At 42.2% G+C, this 12,340-nt stretch overlaps 1 long non-coding RNA gene across 1 annotated transcript; it reads right to left on the reverse strand.

Annotated features, from left to right (window-relative positions):
- Positions 1-9,868: 9,868 nt before the first annotated feature.
- On the reverse strand, positions 9,869-10,707 carry LOC134173191 (uncharacterized). Its single transcript, XR_009968159.1, has 2 exons — positions 10,633-10,707; positions 9,869-10,074 (listed from the first exon to the last, which is right to left on the reverse strand). It is a non-coding gene; the product is annotated as an uncharacterized LOC134173191 (long non-coding RNA).
- Positions 10,708-12,340: the final 1,633 nt, after the last annotated feature.

Below are 12,340 nucleotides of genomic sequence, written 5' to 3' on the forward strand. Positions count from 1 at the left end.
AAACTAACAGAAGATCAGGGGATTAAAGAATAGATCAGGGAAGAAAATACTAGAAAAGATCTGTTTAAAGGAAGGCTGAAATTTCCGGGTAAAGCTGGGATCAACAGAGCATGGCAAGGTTATTCTGGGATCCAAACCAGTTCGCTGAGACTCTCTTCATTATTTTTATACTCACTAGAGCCAGCTGAAGGGTATAAAAGAGATTACATGGCAGAGCTGCCTAAAATATCTGAGAATGAAACAAGTCAGTTCTAGTCTTGTCTTTCTAATTCAGCCTATATTAAACAAAAGCCCCACTGTGAGCCTAGAAACCATTTGGAAGAATATTCATACCTGTCTCCAGTCATAAAACATGCTGCTCATTTTTAAAAATTCTCTGTGAGCCTCAGCTTGGCACCACTGTAAACCTATTTAGATTATGCAATCTTAGACTTTGGCTCAAAATGAGCAAGCAAAAAGAAGAAACGTATATCAAAACCTCATTCCCCACTCCCAAACTCATTTTGGTAAATAGAACCAGTCATAAATCCTGCAAATGTTCTTGACTGGTTCTTTTTCATTAAACTTTATCACCCATGCAAGGCTGGGTTATCAGCTAGACACATGCTAATAAAGAGGAAGAACTCCAACAGCAGCTAGAATGTGAATTAGGAATCTTATGCTGGATTTATGCTTGAGTTTGATGCAGAATAAATAGATTTGACATCTGCATTACTGGCTGGATGCTTTTGCTTTGCACCTAGGTTAGTATTCTTCACCTCAGGAAGACTAAAGTTACTGCCATGCTGCAGTTCCAGTCCACTAATTTGCTGCTTGCAAGGTGAAACCTAGATAACCCATTGTCCAAGTGTATAATCCCTTTGCATCTTCAACTGTGTCTGTCATTCCCCTTGTGGGAATCTTTGTGTCTTATAAGATCTCTGCAATCTCTCTTTCCAACCCTTCCATGACTTCCTGGTCCATACAGCTCTTCACTGTCTACTAAAATCTCTCTCTCCTGGTGATAAGTGAGGATAAAGAGAAATACTTCAGAATATGCTGATCTCTTAAAATCCTAGAAGCAAGAGGAATGATAAGCATGGTTTTCTTGACAGAGTCTGGCCTCCCCATACAAACTAGTTTGGTTTGTTGCAAAAAAAACCAAACATAATACAACAAAAATCCCAACAAATCAAATCTAAACATATTATTTGCTTTATTGAGAGAATAACTTCTATTTCAATAGAGTGCCATAAAGAAGACTGCTGGTTATATTGAAGACTGGAGTGCAGAAAGGATTTCTTACACTTCACTAGGCGTAAGAAGTAACTCTAGCTAAATGAGAGGATTATTGACAGCAGGGAGAGAGCTCTACCATGAATTACAGATATGCTGTCAGTTGTTCACATTGCCTGTGGCCTTATCTCTGTCTTAGTCCTGGAACAATGTCCTGATGAGGGATCTTTTTTTGCAGTCCAGTCCTGTGACTTCTCTCTAAGTTGCAGCTGAAACATGATGGGATAAAGGATAGGCATCTTGTACTGAGCAGCATGCAGGAACAAGGTTTCTTAGCTATTTTCAAGACTACAGATTTTGGGGGACACAGTAAAGACACTGATAAAAGCCTAGACTTTGTGGCATAATACAAAGCCAAATTTGTTACTGGACAAACACCTGCTTGTTCCCAAACAAATGCCTGGGCTATTAGAAGTTCTCATATGGTCAGATGTATGGACCCTACTTCCTCTTTGCTGAGTAAGAGATTGAGAGGACCTGGCCAGACTTAAAGCAAATGATTTCTGTAAGTGCTTTGTCAACTCAAAGACAAGAAGGATGTTAACAGTTTGAAAGCAAAAGTCAGAACATGTCGTATTACTGCCACTGAAGAAAACCAGAAACTAACCAATATAGTCTCTCCAAACAGGTCTTTCTGGAGTCCCTTGTTATCATGCCCTAAAGCACTGGTGAGCTGTGACAGTTTTATAATTCTTTTCCAAACACAAAGTATTGTCCAGCCATTTAGGCTGAGGTCTGAAATGCCTCCAATATCCATCCATTAAAGTCTAAACACAGATGCTGCAATAAACAGCAGAAGCAAGACCAGGGTTAGGCACAGGTCATGCTGTGCCTTCCCTTATTCTTCAAATCCTGGGGGTCGAAAGGACCCAATCTGGCCTCTGTCGTGATACACAGCAGCTTTCTATCTTCTTAAAATTAGAGCCTGCTTCACTGATGCAGTGGTCTTTGTAGAACTGTCTCCTGTTCTGCTTCCTTACTCTGAGGGATGTCATCTTTGTGGGTGAATAAGGGTTTATTATCTCCCCTCAATAGAGCACTTTTTAAAGGGAACCCTGTTAATTATCCAACTTTTATAGCTGCACAGTGGCGGCAGCTGAAGCAGACCCAAGCATCAGGACTTACACATTTTATTAAGGATTCCTTTCAGGACAGGAAACCAGCCTGCTACGCCTCCATTGTTAATTCACTTTCCTGGGTGATGAAATATGCTCAATGGCAGGTGCTGGCATGTGTCATGGAAGTGTGTGTAGTAACAGGAAAAGTAGGTGAAAGATGCTACAATAAAGGAGAGAAGAAATTAAAAGGAGGAGCAGAGCCATGAGGAGAGGAAAGAACTAAGCAGCAGATTTAGGGTGACAGGCATGAGGATCCTATAAAAAAAAGAGGAAATTACATGTTAGGCATACATAAGCTATGCATAACCATAAAATGAGGATTGAAAGAGCCTTCATTAGAATTCCAGAGAGGGGAAGCAATCCCTATGGGATATAAGAATAACAAAGCAGGAAAAACAGTGGGCAGTCATTTAAAAATACTTTTCACCATTTCAAGTCAAATGATGTCCTATTTTCCATATGCCACTATTTTGAGAGCTCTCTTGATATAAGGAGAGAAGGCTATCTGTATATAAAATGCACGCAATGGCTAGTCACTAAATGCACCTGATACAAAATCCGTTTTGGAACCTGTTTTATATATTAGGACACATTAGGAACAAGCTTTACTCTGCTCAAAATGCCTCCCTGCGCTCAGTGGAGTACAGGAGCTCCTGGGTGAAAATCAGCCCTTCTGATGTGAAAATTCCGTGCATTTCCCAAGGATATTGGGAACGGTAAGCAGAGGCTTTTCTGCCACGATTCCGGTTTCCCGGTGGCGGGTTGTTGGATGGATCAGCCAAGCCCAGGTCCGGGGGCCAGAGCCGAGACACGTGCGGGCACTACACCGAAAGCAGACGGGGAAGGAACCCGATGCAAGAGCAACCCCATCCGGTTTCCCCCAGGCGCCGCCGGGGCGGGGGGGAGCGGGCGCGGAGGAGAGGCTCGGCCCCGCCGACGTGACCGGCGCGGCGCCCCGGCGGCCCCGCTACGTGCGGCCGAGGCCGCCGCTTCCTCCGGCCGCCGCACCGGCCCCAGCCTACGTGAGCGCCGGCAGCCGCCCGGGGGAGCTGGTGGCCGGGTGCGGAGCCGCTGTCAGCCTCGTCAGCCTTTCCGAGAAGGAAGGATCCCGGCTGCGATCTGCCGCTGGTGCAGCGGAGGAAAAGGCGGTGTGGCCCTAGGTATTCGCAGTATGACACGCCGCCGTCGAAGCGCATTAAGGAGACCGTATCCGAGGTGCTACATGTGGCTCTGGTCGCTCACATTCAAATACAAGTGGACTGGGACTAGTACACCTGCTGAGAAGTCTTGAAAGGGAGATAAGAGAATGGACAACCTGCAAACCTTTGCAAAACAAAGACTGAGAGCAGATACGATCGCTTTGCATAAATACCGCCGGTGACTTAAGCCTGAGAAGGGACTAGAACTTTGCGAGCTAAACGTGAAGTGTTTGTACATAAGCACTCAAGGTACAAATAGTTTGCAAATATGTTTTGGTTGAAAATCGGTTGGTTTAGTTCTTCACCCCTCCCCCCCCCCCCCCCCGTTGAAAGTGATAGCATGCAACAGACTTTCTATGGAAGTAGGAGGGGGAAGAATACTGAATACTTAGCCAGTCAGAGCTCCAGCAATTAGTGACAAAAGAAGAAAAATCATATATAAATATATATAATACATATTTGCAGTAGCAGGGGTACTGGGCTTGAGCAGGGTGTCCTTTCCTATCTTCTTTTCTTAAACATAAATGTTGGCTTCGTCTGGGACAGAGTTAATTTTCTTCCTAGTAGCTGGCAGGGGGCTGTGTTTTGGATTTGTGCTGGAAACAGTGCTGCTAACACAGGGATGTCTTTATTGCTGCGCAGTGCTTACACACAGTCAAGGCCTTTTTTACCTCTCATACCATCTCACCAGTGAGCAGGCTGGGGTTGCACAAGGAGTTGGGAGGGGACAGAGCCAGGACAGCTGACTCCTGATGCCCATGATGCCCATGAGGAATAATGCTCAGCATATAAATCTGGGAGGTTAGAGGGGAAAGAAAAAGAAAGGGGGGATGTTCGCATGATGGCATTTTGTCTTCCCAAGTAACCATTATGCTGTAACAATTCCCAAGTAACCATTATGATGGAGCCCTGCTCTCCTGGAGATGCTGAACACCTGCCTGCCAATGGGAAGGAGTGAATGAATTCCTTGTTTTGCTTTGCATGTGTGCACAGCTTTTGCTTTACCAATTAAACTTGGCCTACAGAGTTTTCTCACTTTTACTCTTCTGATTCTCTCCCCCATCCCACCAGTGGGGAGTAAGCAAGCAGCTGGGTGCCAGCTGGGTTAAACCATGAACATGGGCCAAGAGTGTTTAGATAGCATGGTGATAAATAATGCAAATAAGTAAATACATAAACAGTAATGACATTTCTAATGTACTTGTCCAGGGATCTCCAACAGCTATGCAAACGTGCTTGCCAGATACATATCTATCACTCAGGAAAAAGCTAGCAGGTATTCCTAGCTTCATATCAAGCTGGGAAGACAGAAGTGTAGAGAGGTTGAGCATCTGGCATGAGTCTATTCCAAAGGCTTTATTTTCAGTGACCGCAAAGCCCCATTGGGCTGATACAGGAACTCTGAAGTGCAAACACTCAAGTAGAAAGGTTTCCTAGAGCAACAAGAGGTCTATACCTGCCTGCTTTAAGAACTGTCCACTGTGTGAGTGCCCAGTCAAAGTTTCTTAGGAGTGACCTGTGTTGCAATACAGTATTCTTTATATCCTAGGGCGAAGAGAAAATAATCAGAAGCAGCTCTGTCACTTAGAGCAGTCCTGAAGTGGTGCTATATTTCACTGAGGACATCAAAATAATCAAGATTTCTCCCTCTGAGTGAAAGAAGAGGGTGACTTGAAAAATAGGCAATGTGAACAAACAGCAGAATTGAAAGAATACCACAGTAACCCTAAGTTATCTCCTAACCACAGTGAATACAAGTCTTCATTTCCGTTCAGCCAGTAGCAAAATGAAAAAGCCTATTAATTTCCATCAGTCCTCACTCTCACTCACTGTTGCATACTTCACAGCTATTTGTCCATGCTCTCAGCACAAGACTGTGAATGCAGACAGTCTAGTGAATAAGCAGAACTTTCCTTTTGTAAACTTGGCCCAGGAAATAAAACTGGTAAAACTCAGTGATAGGCTTTTAAGAATTTATCAAAGGGAAAGTGCTGGTCTACCTGTGTCAGCACAGACCCCATAACAAAGGTCAGCTCTCAGAATGCTCATCTGCAGCAAGGAAAAAGATGCACAATCCTTTCTGTTCCACACCCCAACCCTGTGGTCTCAGGAGACCTAAGACACTTACAGATATTCTCACCTGGGAACCATCACTCTCCCATTTTGTATCTGAGTTTTGGGTTGGAAACATTTTTATACAGCAGATAATACATACATCTGTATATAATGGGTTCTCTATTGTCTTCACTTTTCCCCCACAGGTCATTTTTCTGTGCCTTAAATACCCATCTCCTTCCCTTAAGCAATAGAAGAGCCCAGCTGAGCCCCAGCACCTCAACCTTCTAGCACTTCTGATACCTCCACTTAGCAGCAAGCTGAACCAGGCTTTCTTCCATGATGCTGGGTAAACCTTAGGAGTTTATCCTAGTCCTTTCATTGATTTGCTACAAGGTTCATACAAGTGAGTTCATTAGTCAGTTTTTCCCAATGGAAAATAATAGTTTAGTCTCCTGAGGTATGAGAGCCTCTGGAGTCATAAAGAGCTGTCAACTTACCATAGGGAAAAGAATTCCCATGGAATAGCATCTGTTTACATGCAGTTTTATTACATATGAGTTATTGGATAGCTTCATCTCATAATTTTTTATACGATCTATTTATGTTTCTATAAATGAACCTCCACATTTCAATCCTTTACCTGGGACATTAAATAGAAGAAATTGGGCGGGAGGGAGGTGAAGGGAAAGGGAAAGGCTTTAAGCAACATGTTTTCTGCAGCAGACATTAACATGTATTTTCTTTGTTATCATTTTCCCTTTCTGTGAGTCATTCATCATGTTGACACAGCACATATGGCAGTGAAAAATTCTGGGCTGGACTCTGTACCATTAATGTTGAGTCATTTCCACCATTGCTAGCAACCACCATGTGAAATAGTTGTGTAAACCTCCTCCCTGGACCTTTATAAAACGATGCCAAATGCAGAGCACTGCAGCATTGTATATTTTGTTCTTTCTCACATATTCTAGGCTTTACATTTTGGCACATACAGTGTAATTTCCCCATATTTCTAGGCAGTAGTCATGTTTGTATTTAGGCCTCCATCAAACAATCCCATAAGCTTGTATGAAGCCAAAGTTTCTCTTAAATAACTAAGAATGGCAGGTAGGAAAAGCAGTTTATTTGGGATTTATGAATGCTGGATAAGGTTATAAAATTGCTGCATCCTGGAAAGGTTAATGTTACAGTGAATCAGCTATTTGCTACCATGGCTGGTGTCATAGAGCTCCCTGTAAAGGGAAAACTGTCTGAGTCACTGACATTAATATTCTTCCATGTAAGTAGGCCTGTCTTAGAAGAAAGGTATGGCTGCCTTTGCACCCATAATCTTGCCCTTGCAAGAGCTGGGGGTGTGTCATGGAAAAATCCGAGCAAAAGAGAAGGGACAAAGAGCAGGAAGTGGCTTTTGAAAACACGGATGTGAAAAATTCAGGAGACTAAAAGGATCACGGTTTGACCAAGGGAAGTCTTTTGACCATTGTGTTGGGAGAAGGAAAAGGTAACTTGTTCTGGGAGAAGGAGATAGTTTTAAAGCATGTACAGTCTGTGGCAGATTTACTCTTGGGAGGGAAAGGGACAGGAGAGGAAAACATGAAGCTAGGCAGATTCTCCATGTCACAAAGGAAGTGGGTGTGAAAGTGATGTGGCATAGGAATATGGCTGTCACAGAGAAATGGAAGAACTCTGAAGGTCTGCAGAATCTTTCCAGAGAAACTGAAAGGCATGTGTCCCTTACCAGTAAAATTGAAGTTATCAGTAAAAATCCCAAGAAATCTGAAAAACTGTGGATCTTTGGTTTGTTGCTTTAATTTCAAGAGCTTGTTTCCTTCTGCTTTCCAGTTTCCTGTATCTGCAGTCTCCTGTATTAGGATGACTGTTCTAAACTACCCAGTCTTGGCTAACAGCCCCACTTGCAAAGTACTCTCCAAGCAGTGCGACATTAGGGATATGCTACAGTTATCACAACGTGTCTGTGAATAACCACCTACTCTGTCTGCATTTCCCTACAGACAGCAGAATAAGTTCTGGGTGGGGAGTGGGGAGCACAAAACAACAAAAATTGGTGCAGTTGCACTTTTTTTCATTATCTCCAGGCCAGGCATTAGATTTTAAGAGAAACTGTGGGCCACCAAATAAAATTGCTCATAAATGTAAATTAAAGCTCATTTAATCACAGGTGCAAATTGTGCTTTTTAACTGGTCAGAGAGTTAGCGGTTTAGGTTTTTATGTCTAAGCATTTCTCCTGTAAGAGCAATAAGGTCTCTAGATGTCTGCAGAAATAAGGTGCATTTGCCAATAATGACAGACATAGAAATGGAATCCACATGTTCTAAATGATCACATAATGCTTTCAGACATGTGAGGGTCGTGTCAAACCGTGACTTAAAATAGGCAACAGTTAACTGGTGACAATTAACTGCTTCTTGGTGACATTAGTTAGTCCAGAACCATTGACTCACTCACACTCGCTAAACAGGGAGATTTGGTGCTTTCTCTTTTCAGCTATGAAATGTAAATATTTTATGAAGGCAGAAACTGGAGTTAACATGCTACATGCTTGAAGATATGTTTAAAGTCTCATGACTTAGCTTAAAGTAGGTGACAGGAAGCACAGAAAAAGAGAAGCTCCTTAAAAGACATTAAAAATACGTGTTTCTCTCTACAGGTTATTTATCCATGAGGTCTCACAAGACAAAGCTAAGTTATACCTCCTCACAAATCAGCAGGAAGCCTGTAGTCTTATAACAGGGACCTAATTTGAGATGAATAAACAGCCTGATTTAGAGAAGGGACAAGCTGTGTCTTCCATCTTTTAGGTGAGTGTCCTAATCCATAGGCAATAGGTGATTCTACAATGGGAGCTTCTCCTTATGCAGCCACTTCTGTTTTGAATCAACAAGTATATATGGCATTGAGAAAAGAAAAGCAAGATAGCTGGTGAGAGTGGTCTTCTAGGGTGTCTGAGACTCATGTTTGAGCCTCTGACTTTCTGGCCTCAGGATATAATCTTGAATGAGGTTTTCTTGTAAACCAGGGTACTTTTGCTACCATGCTTAGATTTACCAGACCTACCTGGAACATACTCTGTCCCATTAATATTGCAATGGAGAACTCAGTTCATCTGTACCCGCATCGTCTTTAGCAGTCTGTTTTCCCTCTGACCCAGATATGTGACCTAAAACTTCGATTGTCTGGGTCAAATTCAGATGTCTGGGAAGTTTAAGCACGCTGATCTGAAACAAGAAAGAAAGAAAGAAACCTTTGTTTCTGGAAAGGTTGCGGTTTCATCTGATATGAAATGGAGAAATACCTTCAATCTTCAGAAATTCTAATGGCATGAGAAAATTATTTCTTTACAGTTGCAGTGCTGTTGGAGAGAACTGTAACAGAAATGCTAGGAGTGGTATGAACGGGAATTGTTGGGTGTGGAAGTACTGAAAGGGACACAAGGTCAGAAAAGGACTTGCCTGTGTTGATGGTACATAGATTAGCAAATCATCAGGACTTAGCACACATACATGTGCAACTTCTTGTTGAGAGACAAAGGACAGTAAATCCTGATTACTCACAGAGGTGGGACAGGATGGACAGACTGATCACTGTCAGCTCCAAAAGAATACAAAAAGGCACTTGCAAAACCAGCACATGGTCTCCAGCCTGCAAAGGGCACCGATGCAAGGATTCAGGAGCTGATGTCCTTGTCCTCTGCATCATTGTAAGGAATGCTGGGAGACTGCCTGGGCACATGTTTTGGTGCCAGTGCACTAGACAAACTGCTTGAAATCTTGCACATGCCTCCCAGGGCCTGACTGCTTAGCAGGTTGCTTGGATGCATACATCCTAGTGCTTGTACATGGTTGGGAGGGCACATATGTGAATGAGTGCCATCTGATTCACAATCTTATTTTACAACAAAATCAGCTTCCCCTCCTGTAAGGTCTGGCCTTGACATTTGCTGTTTTCTTGCTGTCGCAGAATTTCCTACACCAAGTATTTCTGGAAACTTAGACCATACCGTCTTAAGTGACCTCCAGAATTCAGTTTTCATGTGTTTGTTAGAGTTCTCAAAGCAATTTATATTTAAATAGTTTAAAAGGGAAAGTTAGATCATTAGCTTCATTTACAGCCACTGGTTTAGACAACTCTTAAGCAATCCCCATGGGTGATGCCAAGTTACTGTAGCTATCCAATCGGATAATAAGAATGAACACAAATTGAATCACTGAGACTGTGTGGTTTTAATAAAGCAGAGGAAGACCAGTTTGCTGAGCGAATAGAGAGACTTGTTGACTACAAAACAAAATTGAGGGGTGCTGTGTGCATCATTGTGGCTTAAATTAATGACAGGGACTCACTCAAACATGGATCATCAGTGTGGGTTTTTCATTGTGGACATTGGAGTGAGCATTGAAGACAATGCCTACAAAGTGAATACAAAAAAAAGATTTGTAATTTTTATTAGCATTGCATAGGAGATCTATATATTACCAGGAAAACAAAGAGCCTGATCTCAGTCTTGGATAAAAAGGGATAACGTGTTACTTCTGTGTGTGTATGTGTATATTCAGAATTTACTCATTAGAGAGTGAAGATGCCAGTAAGCATAATCATGACTCGGCACATACCTCTTAGTCTGTGAAAGGATATTAGCAAGCAATGAATAACTGATGCATTTGAGCAATTTAGAATCTATGGCCTTTTTAAGGTCCTAAAATATGGTTTAGTCTTCTTCTGACCTTAAAATGAGGTTTAAAAAGAGAACTGACATACCTCAACCTTTCTATTTACTCCCTATCATAACTACTGGATGTCAAATTTGTTAAGGTGGATAGTAGACAGACCTCAGAACTACAGCACCTGAGCTTAGATTTTGCTTATTCCACTGGCTCCTATACTTGTCCACAGACGAATTATTTAAGCCAAAGTTTCAAAATCGTTACCCTAACATGGTATTGCACTGTCATGAGTGCTCAGATACCCCCCTGTGACCTTTGATGCAGAACCACAAGCTGAAATTCAGTTTTGTCTAAGCAGAGCTGTGATGCTTGCAGAGTGGGAGAGCTTGGTGGCATTATTCAATGGCATGCTTTTGTATCAGAAAGCATATGTATAAGGCAGAGAACATGTACCAGGATAAAGATCAGAAAACCTAAGATTAGCCATCACCATTAAAGTAATTATTTTGCTGAAACTCTTTTATCACATGCCACTGTTCATGGCACCCCTACCTGGATGGCAAGACATTAACACCTTCCCAGGGGAAATACATGCTCTTCCAGGAACCTTCAAAAGTCTAGGGGCTAATCTGTGCCTTAGGTGCTGCTGCCCTGCATCACTGCTCTGACACCAGGCCAGAATGACTCAGCACCTCCTGTTGCTTTACAGCAGCAAACCCAAACCTTGTGTGGAGTCCAAAGGTGACCTGTTTTTCTGCAGTCACCTCACAGCAGCAGCAAATGGTGAAGACTGCCTGCAGTGTAAGAAAGGGCTCTGAGGCTTCACTCTTAAAAGCACCACAGGCTCCTTCTATAAACCTTCATCAAGTCATTTAAATGTGCTGTCCAAATCTGTTCATTGCTAAAACAGATCCTGATTCAAAGCTCATTTATCTTAAAATGCAGTAAAATATCAGTATGTTTTGGATTCATTACAATTTTTTAAACAAAAGATAAAGTCACTTTAACTATAGATTTTGTCCATATGTGAAATGTGTGTATTATGGGCTACAAAATTTGAGCACTTGTGTGCAAAACTGAAAATGTTTCTTCAGCAATGTTTTATCATGATTTTCTTTTATCATATTTTTATCATAACTTTTAAATCATAATTTTATCACTTATTATGATGATCACTTTTCTCATAATTTTCTGGCTTTCAGGAAGCCTTTTTTTTTCCTGTTTCCATTTCAAAATAAAACTTGCATTAGAAAAAAAAAAATATATAAAAAAAAAGAAAATGCAGAATTGGCACATTTCAACCAGCTTATCTAAGAACACTGCAAATTTTGTTTGGGTATTTCCTGCCTTGAAATCTGTTCTGGCATCAGCACGCTGAGATAAATAACCTGCTGAGAGTACCCTGTGCTCCAGGCGCTCCCTTGCTCTCTGAAGAGCTAGTTTAGGAGCTCCACCTTGGCTTTTCTCCCAGCTGCAGCATACAGGGAGGATCAGGAGCACAGCTGGTAGGCGCAAGCCGTGGTCTCTGTTTCACAGGACCTCAAGAGGCACAGCACAAATTACACTGGCCCTGGGGAGGCTCTGGCTCACAATTAGAGTTGTTGCGGCCCCTGCAGGACTCCCGAGAATGAATCCAAAGGTAACTTCAGCTGATACTGCTTCCCTGGCTGCAGTCATTCCCCTCCAGCTTGAAGTGCAGGACCTGGGTAACTGAGCATAGGATTCGTTATCTCCCTCTTCAGCATCAGACCACAGAAGCCCGGTTTCTTTCAGTCTTTTTCACTGTGAAATCTGGATATGCACATCAAAAGCAGTACTGCTGCCTCTAAAAGATTTTATTGCAAATCACAGCCACTAGCCATGTGATTGCATAACAAAGGCTTTATTTTCAAGCTGCAGAACAAGACATGAAGCCCAGAAACCAGATGACGGTTTGAAGAGCTCTAAGGCTCTTGAAACCAGGTGGCAATTTAAAGAGTTCTAAGGCTATTATTTACTTAAAAGGAAAAA

This window comes from Pezoporus occidentalis, unplaced genomic scaffold, assembly GCF_034315485.1.
Source record: "Pezoporus occidentalis ecotype Australia unplaced genomic scaffold, CSIRO_AGI_Poc_V1 ctg50, whole genome shotgun sequence".
Lineage (NCBI taxonomy): Eukaryota > Metazoa > Chordata > Aves > Psittaciformes > Psittacidae > Pezoporus > Pezoporus occidentalis.